Genomic DNA, 27,500 nt, shown 5'->3' on the forward strand with positions numbered 1-27,500 from the left:
TCCCTATATGACCAAACTATTTCAACACACTCTCTTCTGCGCTCTCAACTCTTGTCTTCTGTCTGTCTGTCTGTCTGTCTGTCTGTCTGTCTGTCTGTCTCTCTCTCTCTCTCTCTCTCTCTCTCTCTCTCTCTCTCTCTCTCTCTCTCTCTCTCTCTCTCTCTCTCTCTCTCTCTCTCTCTCTCACCCATACATCAACGTTAGCAACACCGAAGCGAGGCTTTCATAAAAACATCCTGAAGAAACTCACAGGATGAATACTGATTTTTTTTTTCCCTTAGATAACTACAGCTGTTTTGCGTCACTGCCAAATCGACGGAGTATACACCACATTATTCGTAAATATCTTCCTCCTCTCCCTCCTCCGCTCTACAGTATATTGCGTTCCTTTGCTGGAAGTTACCGAGTGTTTAGCGTGGCATGTGTTACTGGCTATACAAGTCCGCTATCATTTGGAGGAATTGGGAACTTGTAATTAAAATATGTTGTAAACGTTTTCCGATCGAGGGATGAAGATATCAACGTAGTGCCAGTCCAGTGACATACCACTTTATGCATTACTGTTGGTATAGACGAATGATATCATGTCGAGGTAGGATAGATCAATTAGCATGATCAGATAAAGCCATCATGTCGAGGAAGGATGATAGATCGATTAACATGATCAGATAAAGCCATCATGTTGAAGAAGGATAGATCGATTAGCGTGATCAGATAAAGCCATCATGTCGAGGAAGGCTAGATCGATTAGCATCATCAGATAAAGCCATCATGTCGAGGAAGAAGGCTAGATCGATTACCATGATCAGATAAAGCTATCATGTCGAGGAAGAAGGATAGATCGATTACCATGATCAGATAAAGCCATCATGTTGAAGAAGGATAGATCGATTACCATGATCAGATAAAGCCATCATGTCGAGGAAGAAGGATAGATCGATTACCATGATCAGATAAAGCTATCATGTCGAGGAAGAAGGATAGATCGATTAGCACGATCAGATAAAGCCATCATGTAGAGGAAGGATAGATCAATTACCATGATCAGATAAAGCTATTGAAATTAGTCATATCTTGCTAATTACGTTATGTAAATCAGTCACATCATGCTGATTTAGGGATGTAGATTAATGGCACCTCGCCTATTAGGCTATATCAATTAGTCATTCCTTGTTATCTTAATTTGACCACGTTGGTTGGTGATATCTTGCTACTTGAGGAAGATAGCGGTATTTTCTCGTCTAGATGACAAGGGAAAGATCCGCTTATAAAGATTCTTTTTTTTTTCATTCCTTATTTTCTGCTTTGTAAGATCAATTGGCTGCAATCTGGAATTGATTTGATGTTATTTGAAGTATTGATAAATGCAGCTAGGCTTCGAGTCTTCTTGGTAGCAATGATTTTTCGAGGTAGACAATAATTGATACATTTTTAGTTTGGTTAAGGTCTTTCAGTGCTTCTAGTAAAGGTGGTCTTATGTTTTGATCAATGATATAACCCTGGGACCTCTTTTGTTTTTTTTCTATGGGGCTCCAGCAGCTTCCAGGCTGCGCTAGGTCCTGCAGCAGGGAAATGATGAGCTCCTGCAGAGTGATAAGTTTTTCGAAGGGATTGTACGACTTTACCTCCTTTGATAATTTGTTGCAACCTAGCCAAAGGTGATTTTTATTTCTTAAAACTCGCGGTTATACCACGCGCAGGAGGAGTCCGGTAACGCCACTTATCTGTAAAGTAAACAAACCTGGCGTCGTACTTCGAAAGTGAAAACTCGCAAAAACTTTTCTTCGAGTAATAACTTCATATTTTGTCACTGATATTTTTCACAGACGAAAATGTGTTCGTGTCACATAAAGCTTCAGTCTGGACGAGTGTTATGGCACTCGTCTGCAGCCTTCCCCTCACAGAGGTCTCACTCATCGTCCTAGTGAGCCAGTAGTACCTGTACCACAGACAAAAATAACACCATCTCGTTACTCCATCTTGTTACCTCTCTATCTCAGAAATAAACTGTTGCGACACGGTCAAATATAGTTTTCCATTCGATATATTGGTCATTTTGTACTCTACAATAGATCTTTGTCACATATAGATGAGATTTCGACAAGAATTGAGAGTTAGGAATATTTCTTTTCGTCTTGAAGTCACAGGATTAAGATGAGACTTTGTGAGTCCTGTGTCGTTAAGTGTATGTCGCATCGCAACAAGTGGCACTGTACTGAGTATATAGTTAGTCGTGTTGTCTATCACATAAAGTCAGGGTTGGAGGCTAATTTGCCTCCTCCTCAACCCATCCACGGTCAGGACCAGAGCTCCCTCCCTTGCCTCGTTCCTCATACCTTGATTAGGACGAGAGACCCATTGCCTCCTCCCCTACCTATGGTCAGGACCCACTATCTCCTCACTCACCCCTGGTCGAGACCAGGGACCCATTGCCTCTTCCCTCACTCCTGGTCAAGGCCAGGAACCTAGCCATTTTCCTCACCCCTGGTTACTATCAGAGACCCATTGCCACCTCCAGAAACCCATTGCCTCCTCACTCACCCCTGATCACGACCAGGGACCCATTGCCTCCTCCATTATCTATACCTTCATGACAAAGTTAAACATAGTGAAGGGTTCAGGGGCCAAGAGGAGACCTCATCACCTACAAGAACCTTGCCCATCCTAGATCTCTCTCTCTCTCTCTCACTCCTCACGGTAGTTCACTTCCAACATTCACCTCAAAGTCAATCACGTCCTTCTAAGTCCCTAAGAGATAGTCATATTCCTTCTATACTCTTCGATCTATCAAGTCCCATACATTACACTCTAGCCTGCTACGTTCCCGTCCCATACCTTTAGGTCTGTCAAGCCCCCCTACAATACCTTTCAGTCTATTACGTCCCATACAATACCTGTTGGTCTATGGAGAGGTCAGGTAGTATTTTCTCGTCTATTATATCCACCGTAGTACCTACTGGTCTATCAAATCCTCCCTCCTCCCTCTTCCGATACTTCTAGTCTATCATGCCCCTAACGATATCATATGCTTCACCACCTCCCCAATAATAACTTCTGGTCTACACCTTTTCCTACCGTAGCTCATCATGTATTACGTGCCTGTCTAATGTTCCTTGTGGTCTATCAAGCCCCTTACGCTCTCCAGTATTCTACAATGATTGCTATAGTCCCTCAGCATCACTGAGGTAGCCTCTGGTTTATAAGAAATAACCAGTTGAATTCCCTTTTGCCTACAATGACCTCTACAAGAGCCAGTGGTCTGTAATGGATACTACAGTAACTCTGGTCAATATAGACCCAAATTGGGTCTCGAATGACAACCTCATTGATCTCTGGTCTCTTAAGAACATTATGGTGAACCTATGGTCCATAATGACCAATAAAAGAAGAACTGTGGTCTGTAATGAACACTGCAATAACTTCTGGTTTTTAGTGATAGATAGCTTGACTTCTAGTCCCTATCGATCAATACAATCACTCCCTGCTGGGTATTAACCAATGGCATTTAACGACCACTAGAGTAGTAGTCTTTGGTAGTGTGATGACCACTGCATTAGTGTCTGGTCAATAATGAGGACTATAGCAGTCTCTGGTCTTTATAGTCTGTGCGGATCAATACATTTGATAAGTTTAGGTACACAGTTATGACCATTACAGAAGTCTTTCTCTATACACAGGACCAGAGCAACATCCGTTCGAATTTCCTACACCAAAAGCAAGCGGTATATAATGACCAGTGGTGTAGTATCTGTTTATTTATGACCAGCACAGTGGCCCGTGTTACTCATGACCATACAGATAACCTCCAGGATATGATAACCACTACAGAAACCTCTGGTCAGCTAAACCCCTTACAGAGGCTTGTGGTGACCATTACAATGACCTCCCACGACAGTATCCCCCCCCCCCAGTCTATCATAACCACTGTTTCAGCCTCTGATTATTGACCACTAAGTACCCTCAGGTTATAATAACCAAGTACATTACCCTATGCATCTATGGTCACTACAGTAATATCTCGTTGGTAGTGACTGATACATTAATATTTTGTTCATATTGACTGCTATAATAGCCTGTAATCTATCCCGACCACCAAGATTACCCTTCGTTTATAATGACCATATTATCATAGCCTCAGATCTATCATGACTGCTACAGCAGCACAAGTGATATTCACAACAATAGTCTGTGATCTATTATGACCACCATAGTAGCCTCTGGTCTATAATGACTAATGCTATGGTTTCTGGATCCCTAAACCACTACATTACTTTATTATAACCACTACAATAACTTCGATCATGTCCACTACAACAGCATCGGTAATAGTCACCACAATAGTCTCCGATAGACTGTGTGTTATAGAATTCTCTGGTCTATTAAGTGTTCTATTCCCCCCTAAATAGACTCTATCATATCTATCACGCTAGCATCTACTCTATCACTTCCACCCCCGCACAATAGCCTCTGTCACGTCCCCCACAATATCCTCCTCTATCACGTACCTCCACAATAGTCTCTCTTCTATCACGTCCCCCCTACCCACCCCCCCAACCTACAATAGCCTCTGCTCTATCACGACCTAAACTACATTACCTGCTGATCTATTTGGTCTGCAAGACACCGTGCCACATTGTCACCATCAGGTACCTACACGTCGGCAGTGTTGACCCTGCACAGGAGACAAGGTGTGAAATACGACCAGGGGGTATCTGGCGAGCCACATCGCCCGGGGGTAGATGGGTGGATGAGGGTGGCGGCGGCAGGAGCGGCGGGCGGCGGGCGGGCGGGCGGGCGGGCGGCGGCGGCGGCGGTATGTACACAAGGAGCAGGCCTGGCTGCCACCACTGACTATTTGCTGAAACGCACCAATCACTGTGTGCCACAACCATGTCCATACCACTACACCTCTCTCGCGCGCGTCCCTCTTCATTTTCTAACTTGCTGAGCCAATGAAGGACATTCAATTTCCACTGGAATTAAAGAGAATGAGTCCAAATATTTGGTAAGTTTCAAGAAAATTCTGGTGGTGTTTGCCTACGGCCCGGGGGGCGAGACGTAGGGCGCCGAGCCCGGGTCCTCGGTGGCCCCACACTGCTGGGGGGGTAATTAAGCTTTATTTCGAGTCCCCTCTCGTGCGGCGACACTGCTTGTCTAACCCCAAGATGCTTTTCCACACAGAGTGACGGCGTTTGTTTGGATAGAGCAAAATTGGGCGCTAAAAAAAAAAAAGAAGGATGTGTGCAGGGGCATTGCAAGGTTGTCAACATAAGACGGTCGCTGCGTTTCGACTCGCCTCCTCCCTCTTGGGCGACGCCCCTCGGTCGCTGCATACATCCGGCGGGGATGTACGCCCTGAGAAATATCCGATGTCCGTAAAGCCTTTTGGAATTGTAAATAATTAAATATAAATGTATGGACATGAGGGTGATAGGAGGGTTGGCAGCCCTGTTTTTAAGGCGTGAGGGAACGGGGCGGGAGGGCGCTCCACCCACCACCTCTACGCTCCGCCTCCCGCGGGACGCGCCAACCAGCGGCCGCCGCAGGGGAGGCTCCTCCCCTTACTACCAACCCGTCACTCAATGTTGCGTTTTATCATAGCATCACAAGAGCCAGGCATCCAAAAGGAAATATTATTGACAAGCGACAAACTCTGACGCGCCTGTTTACTTTGGGCTTCCCACCATCTCGTTGGTCAGGCCGAGGTGAGGGAGTCGCAAAAGGCACGCCCCGTCGCCGTACACAAGCCGAGGTGACATGTTCAAGGTATTCGACAAGACAGGCGGGAGACGGGTGGTGGGGGGCGCCCCCTCGCCGCCCCCACGTCAACACCTCATCCCTCACTCGCCCCTCACAAAAATACCTCAAAAGTCTTGCACACGACCATCGCCTTGGCCTCACAGCTCACTAGCCCCAGCAGATCTCTCAAATCGAAATACAGTATCTAACCCTAGAACTACTGGTTTTCATCATTCAAAACCCCACCACACACACACACCTAAATTTGGGATGAGACGTACACAAACAAACAGCTAAGAACACTGGGAAATAATGCCAGGTTATTCTGTAATGTTACTTACAGGTAGTTCCTTCGTCAGCATGTTCTTGGTATCAAGGCTTTCTTGGACCAACATACCTGGAGTTTAGTATCAATCCTGTACAGGATCTTAGCCAACCTCCATCATTTTTTTTCTTTAAAAAAGATATATATATCGTATGGATTGAGGAATGTAGCACTGAAGACTCGATTATCAGTGATATTGAATATCTATGATTATCCAAAATGAAGAAGTAGTGTGAAAGAAGATTACATATTCATATATTAACTTTGTCGATAATCATACATTAACCTTGATTGGCGATATTCATACATCAACTTCGGTGATATTCATACATTAACCTTGATTGTCTAAATTCAAGCATTAACTTTGTCAATATTCATACATTAAACTTGGTTGTCGATATTCATACATTAACTTTGTCGATATTCATACATTAACCTTGATTGTCGATATTCATACATTAACCTTGGGTGTCGATATTCATACATTAACCTTGATTGTCGATTATTTAGGTAAAGATTTTTACTCATTTTTCTCTCAATTTCTTCGCTGATTTCTAGTTTCTCTTTGGGAAAAATGGAAACTCCAAGAATCAGAGGAGGATAGACCAAAGAGATGTAAAAAGTTTTGATGTAAGACTTTGACATAGCGATCACCTACACAGAAAAAGGGAAAGATATCACACTATTATACAGATGCCTTCCATATAATTCTTCTCTGAGCCATGAATACACCACAACTCAAAAGATATCTTTACAATCTATATCTCTATAACCAAAATAGACATGTAATACGGATATATCATACAGAGATCAGGTATCGCCTTCTTCTTCCCGCAATCCTATAACTCAATACCCCAAATATATATATAGGCATGTGAAGCGTCTGGGGTAAACCATGGAAAGCTGTGTAGGTATGTATATTTGCGTGTGTGGACGTGTGTATGTACATGTGTATGGGGGGGGGGGGGGGGCCATTTCTTTCGTCTGTTTCCTTGCGCTACCTCGCAAACGCGGGAGACAGCGACAAAGTATAAAAAAAAAAAAAAAAAAAAAATATATATATATATATATATATATATATATATATATATATATATATATATGTAATACAGATATGTAATACAGAATTCAGGTATCGCTTCATTCTTCTTCCCCCATACCCCCCCAACACAAAGAAAGCTGAAGGGCTTTGATATTCACAATTTCAAAAGCATTACGATTCAGGGCGAATTTCTGACAATAATTTCTAGTTTCTGGTGAGAGGAGGAGGAGGAGGGAAGGAGGGAGACAGAGCTGCTATACTATTCCCTGTGTGTCTGACAACTGCCTTTGATTTATGGCTGCCGAGGTGCACGCGATCCCACCAACATCAGTAAGAGTTACGTCTAATTCCCACCATGAATATCAACTAAGCTTTCGAAGAGCATCAATTGTTTCCTATGAAGCCACTTTGGTTCGCCGAGTCCTCCTCCTCCTTCTCCTCCTCCTTCTTCTTCCTCTTCTTCTTCTTCTTCTTCCCTCCTATCCATCCTACCCGAACCATAACCCCAATCAACAACCTCTTCTTTTACCTCCTCCTACCCTACCCAACCCAATCCCAACCCACAAACCTCTTCTTCTTTCCCCATTCCTACCCAACCCCAAAGAAAGAAGGAATTCTCGATCAGTGAACATAATCCTCTTCAGGAGGAAATGATTTGAGGACATGTTGGTGGGGAGGGAGAGGAAGAACAGCCTCTGCTGCTGCTGCTGCCTGGCCTGGCCTGGCCTGGCCTAGCCTGGCCTGGCCTGGCCTAGCTTGAAGCGAAAAAAAAAGGGGATCTCGGAGTGAGAGCCGTAATGAGATACACTGTTTTATATTCATAATATTGGATGAAGTACTTTATACGTGTCTCTGTGATTCTACATCAAAAAACCTTGTTCCCTGTTGCGCCCAGACACACACACACACACACACACACACACACACACACACACACACATACACACACACACACACACAACACACTGGAGGAGACTCGACTTTAACTGAACTCCGAAGAAAATAGACTCCATCATTATCAAATACCCACGTAGCCACTGAGTCTCCCTCAGCAATGGACAAGGAGACCTCAGTAGTGGAGGGAGGTGAAGAAAGTCTTTGACAGATTCTAAAACCTTTCTTCCCCTTTGGTTCCGTCACGCAGATGCTTACGCCAAACGAGGTTATGGCGTATGCAAATGCGTCTGGAGGTGAACGTAACACGTGTGTGAACGTGGCGTTAAGTGAGGCCAGAACCAGAGAGTTGGTGGTACTTTTACTTATAAGTGTAAAGTGAACGTTGTCCTTCATTTCTGCTGCTTTCGTCGTGTGTTTTGAGAGGTTGTTTTTGAAGGGCTATGATGATAACGATAATGATAACAGTTCTTCTTCTAATCACTATTATTATTACTATTATTATAATTATTATTATTATGATCATTAGTATTATTATTATTATTATTATTATTATTATCATTATTATTGTTATTATTATCATTATTATTATTATTATTATTATTATTATTATTATTATTATTGTTATTATTATTATTATTATTATTATTATTATTATTATTATTATCATTATTATCATTATTATGATTATTATCATCATTATCGTTATTGTTATCATTATTATTATTATCATTATTATCATTGTTATTATCATTATTATTATTATTATTATCATTATTATTATCATTATTATCATTATCATCATTATTATTATAATTATTACATTATTATATAATTTGATCATCATTATTATTATTATTGTTATTATAACAATTATTATTATTATTGTGATTACTATTATCATTATTATTGTTATTATCATTATTATTAATATCAGTCCATTTTATGTACTCTATTAGAAAAAGAAACAGGCAAAAATTTAGAATATGTTATGAAAAGTATTATGAAAGGTAGGAGTGAAAATAGACAGAATGATATGAATTATCAAGATAAAAAAGTGGTAAATTAAAAATCAGACAAGTAATCTTCTTGTAAACGTAAGAGACGGAATATTGTAATGAAATGAACAGAAAATTTCTTTTTATAATTTTGAATTGACAGTAAGAAATAAGGGAAAATCTATGAATATGATAGGTAGAAGCAAAGCGAAAGAAAATCACTAAAAACATGGATAAAAAGATTAGAAAACAGGATATGATAAGATGCACGTTGAAGACACCTAAAGATGACCTCCTTTCAGAGGTCAGATGATTAACTAGGGGCGGATGACGGTGGTGTGCGGTATGTGGTGGTGATGTGTGTGTGTGTGGTGGTGTGTGGCGGTGGTGGTGTGTGGTAGTGGTTGGATGTGGGAGTGGTAGTGTTGGTGTGTGGTGGTGGCTGAGTATGGTGGTTGTGATGAGGGTGTGTGGTGTGACGTGGTTGAGTGGAGGAGTGGTGTTGTGGTAGCTGGAGAGTGGTATGTGGTGGATGAGTATGGTGGTTGTGATGCAGTGTGTGTGTATGTGGTGATGGTTGTGAAGTGTGGTGGTCGTATATGGGGATAGTGTTGGCGGTGGTAGGTTGAAGAGTGTGGTGGTTGTGGTTGTGGTGGTGGTTGTGGTAGGGGTTGTGGTAGTGGTGGTAGTTGTGGTAGTGGTGGTGGTAGTGGTGACGGGTACCGGGCCCAGACATGAGGAGGAGGCCGACCTCAGCCCAGCTGTAACCAAACTGGTTTCCGGGCGTTCAACACCTCCCTCCTCCCCCACACACACTCCCGCCAGCCACCCTCCAACTCCGACGAGCCATTCATTTCAGGAATGTAGAATATTCGTGCGATGGCCACGTACGTATGCATGGGGTGGGCTGACGGTTCGTGTGAATAAAAGAAAACACAAACAGACTGACAGTCGGAACAGTCAAATATTCACACGTGTACACAAATGAGAGAGAGAGAGAGAGAGAGAGAGAGAGAGAGAGAGAGAGAGAGAGAGAGAGAGAGAGAGAGAGAGAGAGAGAGAGAGAGAGAGAGAGAGAGGACTGTTGATAAACCGAATCACTTCATTAGTATCGTCCCCAGCACAGAAGACCATCTGGGTCCAACCCGACCACATAGGTACAGAGGTCCCCACTACAGAGGGCGTCAATGGGGTCTTGAAGACACTGTGCGAAGGTGGTCTTGAAGACACTGCACAAATTCTGAATATCAAGCGCGACCAGGAATGTCCAGACGCGGGTCAAAACGTAGAAGCATAGGCATGATAAGAGCTTATCGGGGTATAGATCACGAACGTGTAGAGGAGAGATAGACAGTGAGAAATGCGGGATTGGACAGGTGAATGGAGATACGGGGGATTTTACAGGCAGAAGAGAAAGGAAAAAAAACTGTTAGAGAAAGAAGAAATGCTATGATTTAGCAGAGATGAACTTGGGCGATCTCCCCGTCTGGGTCGTGGGGGTTACAGGACTTTCCGTCTTATGTGTTGTGGCCTGTAGGATCACTCGTCCAATGTGTTGTGGCCTGTAGGATCACCCGTCCAATGTGTTGTGGCCTTTAGGATCACCCGTCCAATGTGTTGTGGCCAGTAGGACCTCCTGTCTATTGAAGCCTGCAGGCCCTTCCGTCTAGTGTGAAGTGGCCTACAGGACCTTCTGTCTAGTGTGTTGTGACCTGCAGGGCCTCCTTCTGGAGCGATAAGGCCTATAGTATGTGTTGCCGCCTGTAGGAGCTCCCTCCGAATGAGTTGAGGCCTGCAGGACCTCCCGTCTGGTGTGTTGTGGCCTGTATGACCTGCCGTCTGGTGTGTTGTGGCCTTCAGGACCTCCCGTCTGGTGTGTTGTGCCTGCAGGACCTCCCATCTGGTGTATTGTAGCCTGCATGACCTCCCGTCTGGTGTGTTGTAGCCTGCATGACCTCCCGTCTGGTGTGTTGAAGCCTGCAGGACCTCCCGTCTGGTGTGTTGAAGCCTGCAGGACCTCCTGTCTAGTGTGTTGTGGCCTGCAGGACCTCCCGTCTGGTGTAGTGAGGCGTCCATTGCATCTCATCTGGTGTGCTTTCGCCGACTGACACTGACGCTTTGGGTGCAGTCTTCGTCCGCCAAGATTTGGAATGAATCTGCCACACTTTCCCCTCCGGAAGGAAGAGGAATTTGTGATTCATAGCGATTTCCGAGCCCATATTTCCCTGCGTTGTTTGAAGATGATGTATTAATGATAATAAATTTGACAGTGATAGAAAACGACGAGATAACATTGATGATGATGATGATGATGATGATAATGACAATGATAATAATAATAATGATAATGACAATGACAATGATGATAATAATAATGATGATGATAATAGTAATAGTAATAATGATAATAATAATAATAATAATAATAATAATAATAATAATAATGATAATAATGATAATAATAGTGATAATGATGATAATAATGATAATTATAATAATCATGATAATAATAATAATGATAATAATAATAATAGTGATAATGATAATAATAATGATAATAATAATGATAATGTCTTTATTCCTGTTTGTTTTTTCCGCGCTAGCGAAGCAACGTCAAGAATTCACGAACAATAGCTTCCTCCGCACATAGTAAATCTCAGCTCGACACGTTTGATGTACCAAAACCAGAGATTACTTACTGTTCACAGCCACCTCGTTGCTTTAACCTTGTCACTTCATATATGCCCTAGTTCAGTCCATTGGCAACAAGTCGCCCCCCCTAAGCCACGTTGATCCAACTCATTTAGTCCAACGCACGCCTCTGTCCCCCTTCGTGATTCAATAACCCAAAAACTCCTTCATTCCGTCTCCTTTCAATGTTTTCCTTAGTGTCCTCCTTCCCCTTGATCCTAGTACATCTGACGCTTAACTCGCCCATGGTTAGGGTGTCGTCTTCACGTCCAAATAATTTCAGCACACCCTGGTTAGCCATCTCGATCAGATTCCACCAGTTAACAAACTTTTCACTAAATATGCCATTTTCTTATACGATCGACCAGCCAAATGCCAGAAATCATTCTCAGGGAATTAGTTTTCAGCATATCTGACCATTACATTTCTTTTACATTGAGGGTTTAAGAATGATATCCATAAAACATGGTCGGGAGTACTGTATCTTCAGACATAACCTACCTCTGGCTTTGACAGACAGTGACCTTTCTCTTCACACGTTTCCTCAATGTTCGAGCACCTTACTTTCCCCCTTTTCCACCCTAAGACTCACTTGCTCTTATGATTCCATTCGTTGCCACATCCACTCCCAGGCGCCAAAGACCACGTGGATCCATCGGGTCCACCTCATGTTACTATACACTCAACTCGTTCTTTTTCACTTTCCTGCAGCAATGCACCTCCTTACTTACATTTACATTCAGACTTCTTCATCTACACATACTTCCAGGCCTTGTCACTACCTTTTTTGTGGAGCTTTTCCCTACAGCCTCCTACCAGAGCCAAATCATCAGCAAACAGCAACGTATTCATCTCACACGTTCCCCTCTCAGCACATGCAGGCTATCTCCTTGCTCCAGGACCCTCAATCACCCTCCCTCACCATACCGTCAAGTGGACAATATCAAACAGCCACAGAGACATGACACATCCTTGAAGAACACCTGCCTTCAGCTAGAACCACTCACACTCCTCACTTCGTAATCGCACACTCGCCTTAATCTCTCGGTAAAATCTCCACTGTCTGATAATGATAATAAAAACAATGATAATGATAATGATATTGATAATTGCATATGGTAATGATAACTACAATGATAATGGTGATAAGAAAAACAATAATGATAGAAGTAATGAAAATGACAGTGAGAATTGATATTATTATTGTTATTATTATTATTATTATTATTATTATTATTACTATTATTATTATTATTATTATTATTATTATTATTATTATTATTATTATTATTATCATTATTATTATTATCATAATTTTATTACTATTATTATTATTATTATTATTATTATTATTATTATTATTATTATTATTATTTTTATTTTAATATCGTTATCATTATTATTATTAGTGTTATTATTATTATTATTATTATTATCATTATCACAATTATATTATCATTATCATCTGTGATGACAATAGTAATAATGATAATGATATTTATTATGATAATGATAATAATAATGATAATAACAATAATGATAACAATGATAATAATGATAATGATATCGATAAGGTACTGATAAGAATAGAATAAGGACAGCGATAACAATGATAATGAAATAACGCAACTAGTGATACCATTAATGATAACAAGGCCCACAATAATCATAGATAATAAGAGCCGTGTTGAAATCGATTTCTTCAAGACAGTATCAGCGATAATGAACAATATAATAGTAATTACTTCCATACGATATCGATTAAATGATAACATCAGATAATCGTAATAACAGTAACGGAATTATGCATATAACGAAACTTGATGACAATGACTTAACACTCAGTAGTTGTGATGATCATGATAATGATAAACCATAAGGAGTAAGGATGTTAATATGGCAGATAGGCTAACAATTTCCTTCCCTATGAACACGTAGTTAAGTCGCTTACCGACAACCACCCTTGCAGTAGTTTTAGAAAATTACAAAAAAAAAAAAAAGAATGCACAACTGTAGTTATTATAGTTAGACTTTCCTGCACGTCCCATCACTAATAGGGAATCTATGAAGACAGTGTATACTAACAGTTGATATACGACAAATACAACATTTGGGCCATTAGCTTCGACTCTAACAATGAGACAGAGGAATGCCGTAGCACGCTGACAGCAATAGACCTCTATGTCGTTTCGAAGGCTGGTCGTGAAGATTATCTGACATGATATACCTGTAAAACATCTATCTATCTATCCACATATCTATCTATCTATCTATCTATATGTCCCTGGGATAGGGGAGAGAGAATTCTACATCCGTCTTCCCTGCTTGTCGTAGAAGGCGACTAAAGAGAGCGGAAGCACGGGGCTGGAAACCCTCCCCTTCTTGCATTTCAATTTCTATGTTGAAGAAGGAGCCAAGCAGGGCGTGCTCATCCGCCTCAAGGGTTTAGGCTCGGGTGTCTGAATGTGTGTGTGTGTGTGTGTGTGTGTGTGTGTGGAAATAACCAAGATGAAAAGAGAGGATAGGTAATATGTTTAAGAAAAGGAACCTGGATGTTCTGGCTCTGAGTGAACGTAAGCTCAAGGGTAAGGAGGAAGAATGGTTTGGAAATGTCTTAGGAGCCAAGTTATTCATGGCTTCGTATATGGATGTAAAGTAGTCATTGTTGGCCATATCTGAAAGCCATAGAGAACTTGAATGATATGTACATTGATCACGTACATCCTAATACCGAGATCTGATTGGTCTAAATTCCCATTTGATTTACCAGTCACAGCGACCATGTATCGGTGGATGTATGTGTGTACATTATTGTATAATGTTTTTTTCGTTTGCAAATGTAGACTTACATGACCAAAGATTGGTCTGTAAACCTGATGCACCAATTAAGAATTCAGTGTTACGATAAATTGATGGAATCTAAATGCACTTGTGCCTCTTCTGTACCTTCTCTTTCAACTCTCTTTTTTTTTTTTTTTTTTTGGTGTTCCATTCCAACATCTACATATCTGTTTTCACTATTTCAATCTTATGCTTCGTTTGCCGTCTTTCGTGAGATGATATGATGGACGTATGTTGAAGAGTCGTTATAGTTTTCACTTGCTTTTAGCTGTTCTGTATCACACCACAAGACAGCCAGGGGAAACGGAGTGTGAATCCGTTGGTGTCCGCGTCCTTCCTCAATCATTCTATCACCTCAGCACCAACCGCTCTGTTCTGAGTGAGTTCGAACACCCGACGAACTATCATGGTGGTAGTTAGGCCAATTAAACGGTTCTTAGGACTTTATGACTCCCTAAATCTATCTAAGTACCTTCTTAATTATGTAATAGAGGAAAATGTTAGTTATTTCAGTCTTTATCAATATGTTTAAAGGCACGCAATAAATCGTGTATTTAAAAGCTCAAACGACTGTGTGCTGGGGGTTACCAAGGTGCAAAACCAAGCTGCCAATTGGAGCATCATTTTCTTCCACTCCCGTTCGCTTCCCTTCACAGTAAAATGCACTAAATCTAATCTTATCCTGAAGAAAGCTTGAGAGGCATAGTTTACTTTACTTCCCAGCGTTAAATGTTGTTGATTGTGAGACTCTGGCCAATGACCAGTCCAGCCTTGAAGTCATGTCGCCACAGAAGGGAAAGAGGAAGCAGGTTATAGAGCAATATTGTTGCATTTTTTTTTGTTTCAGGACGTCCCTGTATGTTCTTGCTGCCGTTTCGACACCTGCTGGATGTATGAGCGGTAGATGCTGAGGGATAAGAGCTATCTGAGGCCTAGCTCGAGATGTTGGTGTGTGCTATACTATTTTCCTTTATTTGATATTCTGCTTATGGACTTGTGTGGACCATCTCTCTAGAGCTTTACCCACTCGTTATTATTATCATTATTGTCATTATCATTATTATTATTATTATTATTGTTATTATTATTATTATTATTATCATTATTATCATTATTATTATTACTATTATTATTATTGTTACTATCATTGTTATCATTATTACTATTATCATTATTATTAGTATTATCATTCTTCTTCTTCTTCTTCTTCTTCTTCTTATTATTATTATTATTATTATTATTATTATTATTATTATTATTATTATTATTATTATTATTATTATTACTATTATTATCATTATTATCATTATCATTATGATTATCCTCAGGGCCCTTTTATAGAGGTCCTGCAATTTCGCAACTTTGCTACAATCAGAAGCAAGGAAAGGTTGTACCCTTGTGAGGCGAGGAGTTCCTTGACGAAGGTGAGGTCCATTTTGTCAACAGACTGTGGTTCAGCTTCGCTGTTACCACAAGCAGGCGCACTTCGACGAAACCCCTTCTCTGAAATATACTGCAAATACCAATATCTCCAATTGTGAGATTCGAACCATTGCTCCAAAGGTGAGAGGAGAGGCAGGCGCCCTGCCAACCAGAAGAATTAGACTACAATAGAAGAGTTAGTCTATTTGATCATCTGATGACCTAATTGATGTGAGGGTTGTTAATTGCTTGGTCGTTATGTTCTCCATCCTTGCCAGTCAGTTTGGTTTAAGAGGACCTCCTGGCTGTTTGGTTGAGGTGGGAGGGTGGTGATGGCTGGTCCATCGGCAACCCACGATGCCTCATAGGTCTTCGAATATGCCAGTAGCTTGGCGGGTCTGTTTGTAGATATAGCGCGTCTGCTTCTCTCATTACATGAAATGATCACTGGGTCGTTGGTGGTGTTAGCATGTTCTGTGGATGTGTGTGTGGTTATGCATTATATGTATATGTATATATATATATATATATATATATATATATATATATATATATATATATATATATATATATATATATACATATATATATTTCTTGTATCTCCCCTGATTATCATTATTATTATTATTATATTATTATTATTATTATTATTATTATCATTATTATTATCATTATTATCATCATTATTATTATTATTACTATTATTATTATTATTACTATCATTGTTATCATTATTATCAGTATTATCATTCTTCTCCTTCTTCTTCTTCTTATTATTATTATTATTATTATTACACAAAAGTGCGCTTGGGAATTTATCTAGTTTCATTTCCCCGTGGACTCATGCGAATATATATAGATATGAATATATATGAATATATATATATGAATATATATATATATATATATATATATATATATATATATATATATATATATATATATATATATATATATATACATAATGTATCTGTTGTATCTGTACTGAAAATGATATATGTAACGTCTTTGACATACGCGGACATTTCCTGTAGCTTGTGTTCTGTTTAAAGTCCTTCATCGTCTCGCTACGTTCCTCAGACTGTACCGATATATCTGTCAACAGCTTTGAGGAGGAGGAGGAGGAGGAGGAGATGATGACTGAGTGTAAACAAGAACTGACTACGGACGTATTCGCAACAGGGGGTGTCTGAAAAGCCATCCTCCTCCTCCCTCACTGTCATTCCCTCCTATGAGCCTAGTATTAGCCGTCCTGTATTTCCCATTTATTTCCAATTATCCAAACAATTAATTTTCCGAGCTGATGATGATGTGGCAATGGGGGGAAGGAGGGAGGGAGGGAAGGAGGGCGGGTCCCCGCCGTTCCCTCTCCCTCTCTCTCCCTCTCTCTCAGAAATAACCTGAGACGGGGCGAAGGTGGTGGTGGTGGTGGTGGTGGCGGCGGGACGCGCTGCTCCCGGCCAGGAGGGAGGAGCCGTCTGAGTCGTCGGCTCGTCTCAGATGGGTCTTCTCACACTGGTCCAAGGGGAGAGAGAGAGAGAGAGAGAGAGAGAGAGAGAGAGAGAGAGAGAGAGAGAGAGAGAGAGAGAGAACTTTCTTTCATTTGCCATCTCGAGGTAGCTGCTCCGACACCCTTCTGCCCAAGACTAATGAGTTACGTTGGCGGAACTCGACAGAGATGCTCGTCATAAACAACTTTGGGAAATGCCTTGCGCTGCTAGACCTTCTGTCTCTCATCCATCCTTTTTTGCGCCTTTTTCTCCCCCGATTCCTCACAGGACTCCTGCCCGTGGTTACTCCGTGAGTGAAAAGTCACCCTCAGTCATCATTGCGACGATACGGGTCCTGTGATATGATGGATCGGTGTTTGTAATGTTGAGGACGTGGATGATGTCCATAGCGCAGATGAGAAAGTGTGACTCATGTATGTCTGGGGGATGTAGTTTCACGCTGATGTATACCTGATGGCAATGAGTTCAAGATTGGATTTGGAGTATGGCTGTTTAGTGTTTGCCATGTTGTTTCGTCATGAATGTCTTTGTCTCTGTGGTGTTCGCTAGGGGTAGGAGTATCTTTGAATACAATTGGCTGAGGAGTGAGGTAGGGGTGAGGTTTTCCTGTCTGGATGTTGGTGGTTGGTTAGGAAGGAGCTCGGATTGGAAATGGTCACTTGTGATGCATAGAAGTAGGTGCCAAGTATGGTGAGTTGGGACTACATTGCAAGTATTTTGATTTCGTTGTGTAAGAGCTCAGTGTCTGTGGAATGTCTGTGGTTACTAAGAAGTCCACGAATGTGCTCTGTTTTATTTCGTATGGTTTGTAGTTACTCTTATGTTATCTATCTATCTATATCTATCTATCTATCTATCTATGTATTCGTGTGTTTGTGTGTCCACTAAAGCAAACTCAAATTCTCAGCTGACGTACCGTATCTCAACATTCAGTCATGTTTTTGTAACCTGACGCGATGATGATGAGAATGATATAATATCTCACCCCTTATGCATGAAAGTGTTACGTATACACCCACCCACAGGGAGCCAGCAGTAGCTAACTGCCAACACAATGCTGGCGGGGGAGAGGGAGGGGAAGAAGCCTTCCTCCCTATTCCCAGCGAGTCTGGAGGCATCGTCTGGCCAAAGAGAACATTTCGCCGCGGCAAACAGAACAAGGACACGAGCTCCGGAGAGAACAATTATATCTGGCGTGGCTCCAAATAGGCGAGTCCTTCGACGAAGGCTGTCAGCCATTACCAAAGGTCCAAAATAAACAGGTTTCTCCCTCCCCTCGGCGCCTCCTGCCTCACCAAGCCACGACTTGGACCACGACAGCTGACAACGGGTGGCCACAGTCACGGAAGCTGCGTCGCTGCCGCCGTGGGAGCTCTCAGGATATATATATATATATATATATATATATATATATATATATATATATATATATATATATATATATATATATACAGAATAGCAGGAAAATGAAACACGTTAAGTTCACAAGCGCACTTTCGTGTAAAGATCAAATCGTCAGGGAAAGATACAAGAATGAGATAGAAGACGTAGAATAGTCAGGTGATACACATGGAAGAGACGTGGCTAAGACGCCATTGGTAAATATCCGTGAACGTTTGTTTCCCAATGGCGTCTTAGCTACGTCTCTTCCTTGTATATCAGCTGACTGTTGCACGTCTATTGCATCCTTGTATCTCCCCTGACGATGTGATTTTTACACGAAAGTGCGCTTGTGAACTTAAACGTGTTTCATTTTCCTGTAATTCTGTATATATATATATATATATATATATATATATATATATATATATATATATATATATATATATATATATATATATATACATATTGCACCTGCCTGCTCGCTGGAAGTAGGTCGACGACTCTACAATTACCAACAGCGTTGACAACATCTCGACCGACTATATGGCCCTCCAGAACACCCTTAAGCTCCTCCAAAACTGGACCACTGCCAACCTCGTCATCACCGACCAATGCAGAGCCCAAACTCATGCACACGCCAGCCACACTTTCACATCCCACTCACTACTGTCTCCCTGAGCCTTCAGCTCACGGTAGCTTCAGTCCATCCAAGCTTCTCGGTGTCGTTTTGAACGAGAGACTAAGCTCAAAGGACAACATTAGTATTATCATCAGAACTTCCAGTCATCGTCTGTAAATTCGTCATAGACTCAAGACGCTCGGATCCCCGCATCTGGACATGACAGACAACTACACAGCCTTTCATCCGTTCGAAAGTCATGAGCAACTCTCTTGCCTTGTCTTTCTCCTCACCCTCCACGCAACATAGACTACTAGAAACGGTTTTGGTGAATTAAAGGCAAGAATATCCTTGCTCCCTTCTTTCACCACCTATCAATAGATGCTTGACACACTTGCCCTGATAATTCATCACATCTTCTACGTGGAACTACACTATCCTCGCCTCCGTCAACGCCTGCCAACTGAAATCCAGCGTCCCCTGGTTGCTGCCCGACACCACAACTGCACTGCATTCAACCAGAACTTCACAGACAGGAAAACCCTAGATCCACAACCACTATAACCATCTTCAATAACCAAGAGATGGCAACCCAGCATTTGTGTATGGTTCATCTGGCCTTCCTTTGAATATTTCAAGCCCATGACTGCAGTCATATATATATATATATATATATATATATATATATATATATATATATATATATATATATATATATATATATATTACCATGAGTCGATGGGGAAATGAAACACGATAAGTTCCCAAGTGCCCTTTCGTGTAATAATCACATCATCAGGAGAGACACAAAAAAGAAACATAAGTCAGTTGATATACAACGAATGGAAGTAGTTAGGACGCTTTATTTTCATCTCGCATGATAAAATAAAGGAATTTAGGAGGGAAAGTAAAGAGGGGTCGGAGCTTGGTGGTGTAATTTGCCTCTTGTTGCATATGCAACTCGTCCGCATTGATAGTGGTCGTATTTTCCTTGCATTTAGCTGGTGATTATGCGGCCTTTGTCGGGAGGGTGGCGAGCGCTATAACTCAGAGCAGCCAAAGGGAATGTCCGCCTGGATGACCACGGCTGTTTACTGTGTAAATTCCGCTACATATTGGTGACATTAGCGCCCACCACACCCTGATGAGGAAGCTAGCTTTGCTGTGGCGCCCTCCTCCCTGTTGTGGCGCCCTCCTCTCTGCTGTGGTCCTCACTCTGCTGTGGCGCCCACTCTACGGTGGCACCAACTCTTCTATGGCGACCATTCTGCTGTGTCAGGCTTTCTTCTGCGCCACACTCAGTAGCAGGGACAGTATGGACTTCTTTATGTGTGTTTGTGTGTGTGTGTGTGTGTGTGTGTGTGTGTGTGTGTGTGTGTGTGTGTGTGTGTGTGTGTGTGTGTGTGCGTGCAGCTATTCACAAACATAACAACCATTTGATTCCCAGTAAACAATACCCTCGCAACGAGGCACCAGAAACGATACACAATACCAACCATTTCTTGCAGTGTTTCAGCGTCCAACGCCCGACCACAAACCCCCATTTATCAGAAACCAGACACCACCGCCCCTCCGCCACCCAGCACCAGCAGCACCACAAATAAAAAGCTTTAATACCACTGTTAATTGGACTGTCGGACTCAAAGGGAAACACAATTCGACCACTGGGTTTACCCCTCTGGCTTGGGCTGACCACCCGACTTTGGGGCCGCAAAGGCCGCTTCTTGAGGGCCTGCCGTCCAAAGCGTGGCCCATTGTGCCAGGGGCGTCGGCCGCTCGTGCTGGAGTCACTTCTTGTAGGGTTTCCAGAGGTAGAAACTGACCAGGAGTGACCACCGGTCGAGGAGAGGAGGCAGGGTAGAGACGTCTTGTTTTTTTTTGTGTGTGTGGTTGAGGCAGCCGAAGGCGGGAGAGATGGCTCGTGTCTGAAGTCAGTTGCTTTTTGTGGTGTATCAGTTACTCAAAGACGCTCCGCAAGGAGGGCCCATTTTTTTTTTTTGTGCTTAACAAGGATTTGTCTTTTTTTTATTGTTAGGAAGAAACAAGAAACACATGACTGTTGTTATTTCATTGTTCTTGCGCTAAGTTATTCTTTTGATATGTTCTTTAGCCTCGATGGCTTTTCTACCTCAGTCTCCTGTTTGGCTCATAGATTTATCGAGCTTAGGAAAAAAAATTATTGGGAAAAATAAGAATCATCTAGCTGGAGTTATTTCATTCTTTTTGCAATAAATTTTTCTTTTGATATATTTCTATAGCCTCAGTCCCCTATGTAGCCCAAAAATCTATCGAGCTAAACAATATTTATTTTTCATTATTAAGGGAAAAGAAGAATAACATGGCTATTGCTATTCCACTCATCTTGCACTAAATAATTCTTTCCTTCTATCGTCTCGAGGGCTTTTCTTCCTCAATCTCCTGTGTCGTTCAAACATTTCTATTGCGTAAACATGATTTAGTCGCTATGATACTTATAGATTAATGCCCACTAAATCTTTGTCTCGGAATAGAATCCCCTTCTTTCTGTCTTTTGGATGCGATTCCATTTACCTGTTGTTTAGGAAGAGAGTCCATTTCCCATGCTGTCATGAAGTAGTGTTCCTTTTTTCTCTTTGTTTTGCAGCAGTGTCTCTTTGTCTCCTTGTCTTGGTACAGTGTCCCTTACTCTCCTCGTCTGGGTCAATCTATTGCCTGTTGACTGCTAGATGATAATATTTGTGCTTCTTAAAGGCCCCCAAAATATTCCTGTTATCCAACATTAGTCCTTATGTGAAGCAGCTTTTTGGGCTATTCGATTTTCATAAGTCTCTTCTGTAACAATCACTTGGTGTCCAGATGTAGAAAACGGGTAGAAAACGCTTTGCTGTTGGTTCCTTAGTAACGCATCATCAAATACAAGGTTCTTTAACTTGCGCAGTCACTGCCGCTTTCTGATATATATATATATATATATATATATATATATATATATATATATATATATATATATATATATACATATAAGCACGTGCGCCGCGTGTTCATGTGTGTATGTAAGCTTTATATGTAACAAGTTAGTGTGTCGTGGGTAATGCAGCAACTTTAGGGTAACTTAACTGTTTTGGTAACTTGATTCTTATAAGGGTCGCCTTTGGTCTTTTGGATATGTTATGATCATTTATGTTTATGTTTATTACTATTTTTGAAGTTGAAATTTGAAGTCAGGGAAATGTATGGTAGCTCCTCTTCATTTACCGTCAATAAACTAATTAAGAAATAGGCAGATAAGGAATTCTTTAATACGACTTTAGTTATTGGTTAATCATACAACCCCAGGAACCCTTTTATTAAGGCTCCTGAAGCTTTTAAAGTTGTTTTGCCGTCAGGAAGCAGGGAAAAGGATCGACTCCTTTGGAGGAATAAGTTCCTCTATAAGGCTGTGCTCTTCCTTCGTCTATTGGCGATGATACGAGCCTAGTGTCGAAGGTGACTTATCCACTCGCGTCGCAACCACAGACAAGAGGTATCCGATACCACTCAACGTTCAGCTGGAACCTACCTATTGATGCTAACTTTTCTTTCTGATCTCAGTACCTTGATGAAGACGTAACTAGGTTCTGACGTCAGATCATTTTGGTACATAGGGGAATAAGTCCTTCGTGGTAATCTTCCTGTAGGAGAAGGAAAAGTGGAATTCATAACAGGTGATGAGTGAGTTGGACTTACCTCATGATGAGCTGTTGTGGCCAAGAAAGCATTTCACTTTCCTCACAATTTTTTCAGAGACTCACATTTAACTAAAATATTTGCCAATTAGTTTGATATCTTTTCTGGAATTTTCAGATGACAGAATACACATTTTCTTTTGATTTATATTCTTAAATCTACTTTAGATAGAATACACTATTTGGTATGTATGCTTCACGTATGCAACACTGATGCCTCGTAGACTCACATAACCTCTGGATCAAAAGATAACTGATGCTTGCATAGCATATTTTCCAGCTACTGGAAGACACAAACACCAAACAGCACTGATGGTTGACACCTCCTTGATCCCTGTCATGTGTGGCGGCTTAGGGGTTAGCAGAAGGTAATCGTGGTATATATACCCTGCCAGGTGCACGGCCCACACCCTACTGACCACATCTCAGAGGAGAGCGGGAGTGAAGGGCAGGGCAGTGACCACCGACCGTCCACGATCTTGTAAGTCTTGCGTTGGTCCTCGTTTTTGTGTGTGGTGGTCAGCGGGCGAGCGTCCGCCTCGTGACCCCCTTCTGTTAGATCGCCCGTCCGCATTATTATTTTTTTTCTCTCCCTTTCACTATCCACTGGTCACTTTCGCCCGGCCCGTGGCCGTAGTACCTCGAGCCACCAAATCGTAATCTGAACGACACTTTATTTCTTTCTCCTCCTCTTCTCTCTCCCAGTGGTCAATCGCAGTCATCGCCGTGGCTCGTGGCTCCTAACCCGTGCGGGTGGGTGACCATTGATTGTTCCAAGGCGACCACACATCGTCTCGAGCAGACCACAACGACGACCCACCACCACCTCCTCCCTCTTCCCTCTCTCCTGGGTTATTGACCCTCGAGCGCCTTGGTCAGAGATCTCAACGCTCGGAGAAAAGCAATCTGTCTTCCTTTTATCCGTGGAAGGTAAACAGAGCGCACGGTAGCTTAGCAGCACGGAAGGTCCTTATTCAGAGGCGAAGGGTCGGCTGGCTTTTGTCAGAGGCGCTGTGTGTGTGTGTGAGGGGAGGATGGAATTCTTCACGGCTTGAGGTTGACTGAGGATCTCGAAGGCGCGGCTGAACTAAACGCTTGTTTGGGAGGTTTGTCACGCGGCGTTACGCTGCTGCTGCTGAAGGGTTTTGATGGAGTCACACAGGCAGGGCGGCGCTGGGTTGCTGGACGATGTCTGTAAGAGCAGGATAGGGTGAGACGGGGTGGTAGGACAAGAAGAAAGGATAATGACCGAAATAATGGAGTGAGATTTGGGAAACGGAGGAAATTAGAAAGTGTAATAAAGACTGTCCATACATGGGAATGCAGTGAGAGGAAAAGATTTGGATTTATAACATGGCATAGAGAAATATGGAATTTATGAAACTAAGAAATTAAGGAAGAACTCAAATCTTGAAACAAATGAGGTATTGTTGTCCAGATTAATATTAGGCTATTGATCAATGAAAGGTACATTCATTGATCATTTAAACTGGCATTGTTGACATGACATTAATCCATATACGCAGAACAACAGACTACTGTCGAGCATAATCAGAAGACCTTGTTGTCCGTAAAGGATATATCCTCCATAGGAATATACTAAGATAGAACAGGTTAATTAGGAATATACCTGTAGGTTAAGCCAGCATTTTTTTCATTCTTTTTTTTCCTTTTCCTTTCCAACGTTCGAGTGGAATAAGTCGATTTATTTGAAGCTTATTTGACAATAAGTTTGCCTGGCGGAACCATACACAGTGGTTCAGATATCATTTCCTTATATCTTGATTGTCTGTGGGTGCTATCAAGCGTGTTGCTTGGTCATATCTTAAGCCACAGGTCTCCCGACCACTCGATGCCGCTCCCACATATATGTGGCAACTTGGGGTCAAGTGTGACTAACAGAGGGAAAGGTGGAAGACGTTCCTCCTGTTCATCCTGTGATATGGTTCACTACACGACGTAATACGGTGTTGGTCTGTCGTGGGCGAGGGTGGCTCACCTTCCTCATACACACACACACACACACACACACACACACACACACACACACACACAGATGTATGTAGTAAGTTACGGAACTCCAGAATCCCTCTAATGGGGTTTCTGCATATTCGGGGTCGCGCTCCACGCGCCAGCGGGGGACGGTGGTCTCCTTTGAGGGGGAAGAGAAAGTCCACTGATAACGATACATTTTCGTCGAAAGTGCCCTTTTTTTTTCACTTGCAGTATAACTTCGTGACGTCCGGTAATACCAAATGGCGTCCTAGCTACGTCTCTTCGCTGTACATCAACTGACTGTTATAATTCTTTCTTGTACTCTCCTGATGATGTGATTATGACACGAAAATGCACTTGGGAACTTATCGTGTTTCATTTTCCCGTGGACTCACGGGAATATATATATATATATATATATATATATATATATATATATATATATATATATATATATATATATATATATATATGCAGATATATACATTCCTTTATTCGTCTTTCTTTCTATATTCTTCTCAGCTTTAAGAGTAAGGTCGACAAACACCAGCGGACCTAAAATCAATTCCTCTTCATCCACCCTTTCATTCCAGACGACCACTACTCAAGCATGGCTCTTTCATCCGCCCCATGTCCGTTTCGACAACAGAAAAACGATAACTCATAATATGTATGTACGTGTGTGTATAAGTTATATTTACGTCTCCCGTCCAAATCATCGAACCCATGCGGTGGCCGGGAGTAAGTCATTATTGCTACCAAGACTCCTGTGTGTCCTCGAAAGGGTAAATTGCCCTCATTAGCTACTGCTCTGTGGATACCCCATTCCCCATTATGTCAACGAAGCCAATACGCAAGAGGCATCCGGTGTATGGTTTCAAGAAGCCCGGGGTCGTCGTCATACAGCGTACAAAATGCGGCGGGCCATGACCAGAGACGCTCATACGTGGAAGGGAGGACCACTGCTGTGGCCTCTTGTAACAAAGTAAATGACGGTGACGTTTCAGGAAATGGCGTATGGAGGAGGAGGAGAAAGAATTGAAGACATATTTTATCCTTTTTTTTTTTCTGTATCTGCTTCTTATTTGTGTTTCAAGTCAGCTGTTCCTGTTGGAGGATGACAGACAGACACAGACACACACACACACACGCGACCTTAAACTTGGCCATCTGAAGAGTGAGTGTCGCTCCTTGCCATTGGAAACAGAAGAACTGCGTACCGAAGCCTTTATATGGTTTCCCATAAGCACTGTGAATCAGAAGATATTGAGGAAGTGCACCTCTGCCGACTACTTCCTTACAAGATGAAGTGAGGGTTAGAGGAGGGAGAGCGAGAGATGAAGTGAGGGTTAGAGGAGGGAGAGAGAGAGAGAGATGAAGTGAGGGTTAGAGGAGGGAGAGAGAGAGATGAAGTGAGGGTTAGAGGAGGGAGAGAGAGAGATGAAGTGAGCGTTAGAGGAGGGAGAGCGAGAGATGAAGTGAGGGTTAGAGGAGGGAGAGAGAGAGAGAGATGAAGTGAGGGTTAGAGGAGGGAGAGAGAGAGATGAAGTGAGGGTTAGAGGAGGGAGAGAGAGAGAGAGATGAAGTGAGGGTTAGAGGAGGGAGAGAGAGAGATGAAGTGAGGGTTAGAGGAGGGAGAGAGAGAGATGAAGTGAGCGTTAGAGGAGGGAGAGCGAGAGATGAAGTGAGGGTTAGAGGAGGGAGAGAGAGAGAGAGATGAAGTGAGGGTTAGAGGAGGGAGAGAGAGAGATGAAGTGAGCGTTAGAGGAGGGAGAGAGAGAGAGAGATGAAGTGAGGGTTAGAGGAGGGAGAGAGAGAGAGATGAAGTGAGGGTTAGAGGAGGGAGAGAGAGAGATGAAGTGAGCGTTAGAGGAGGGAGAGAGAGAGATGAAGTGAGCGTTAGAGGAGGGAGAGAGAGAGAGATGAAGTGAGGGTTAGAGGAGGGAGAGAGAGAGATGTAGTGAGGGTTAGAGGAGGGAGAGAGAGAGAGATGAAGTGAGGGTTAGAGGAGGGAGAGAGAGAGAGATGAAGTGAGGGTTAGAGGAGGGAGAGAGAGAGATGAAGTGAGGGTTAGAGGAGAAAGAGAGAGAGAGAGAGAGAGAGAGAGAGAGAGAGAGAGAGAGAGAGAGAGAGAGAGAGAGAGAGAGAGAGAGAGTTGGGGTCAGAGTCGGGGATGTGTGATGCCATTATGGTTGTTTAATCTGTTTGTAGATCTGGTGCTCAGGGAGTTACATACGTGGGTCTCAGAGCAAGGGGCAGGTCTGTGGAATGCGTTGGGGGTAAGGGATGTAGGAATTGAATTAGTTGCTGTTTGCAGATGACGCGGTTCTGATGCC

General features: G+C 42.2%; 1 protein-coding gene across 6 annotated transcripts in view; it reads right to left on the reverse strand.

Moving 5' to 3' along the window:
• LOC139747673 (uncharacterized) overlaps nt 1–27,500 on the reverse strand; it is a 330,027-nt gene that overhangs the window by 243,064 nt on the left and 59,463 nt on the right. For all 6 annotated transcript variants that reach the window (XR_011712439.1, XR_011712437.1, XR_011712438.1 and 3 more), the window contains exon 2: nt 23,171–24,361. The gene's annotated coding sequence lies outside the window, so the exon portion shown is untranslated. The remainder of the gene's footprint in view (nt 1–23,170; nt 24,362–27,500) is intronic.

The sequence above is a fragment of the Panulirus ornatus genome, chromosome 69 (genome assembly GCF_036320965.1).
Source record: "Panulirus ornatus isolate Po-2019 chromosome 69, ASM3632096v1, whole genome shotgun sequence".
Classification (NCBI taxonomy): Eukaryota; Metazoa; Arthropoda; class Malacostraca; order Decapoda; family Palinuridae; genus Panulirus; species Panulirus ornatus.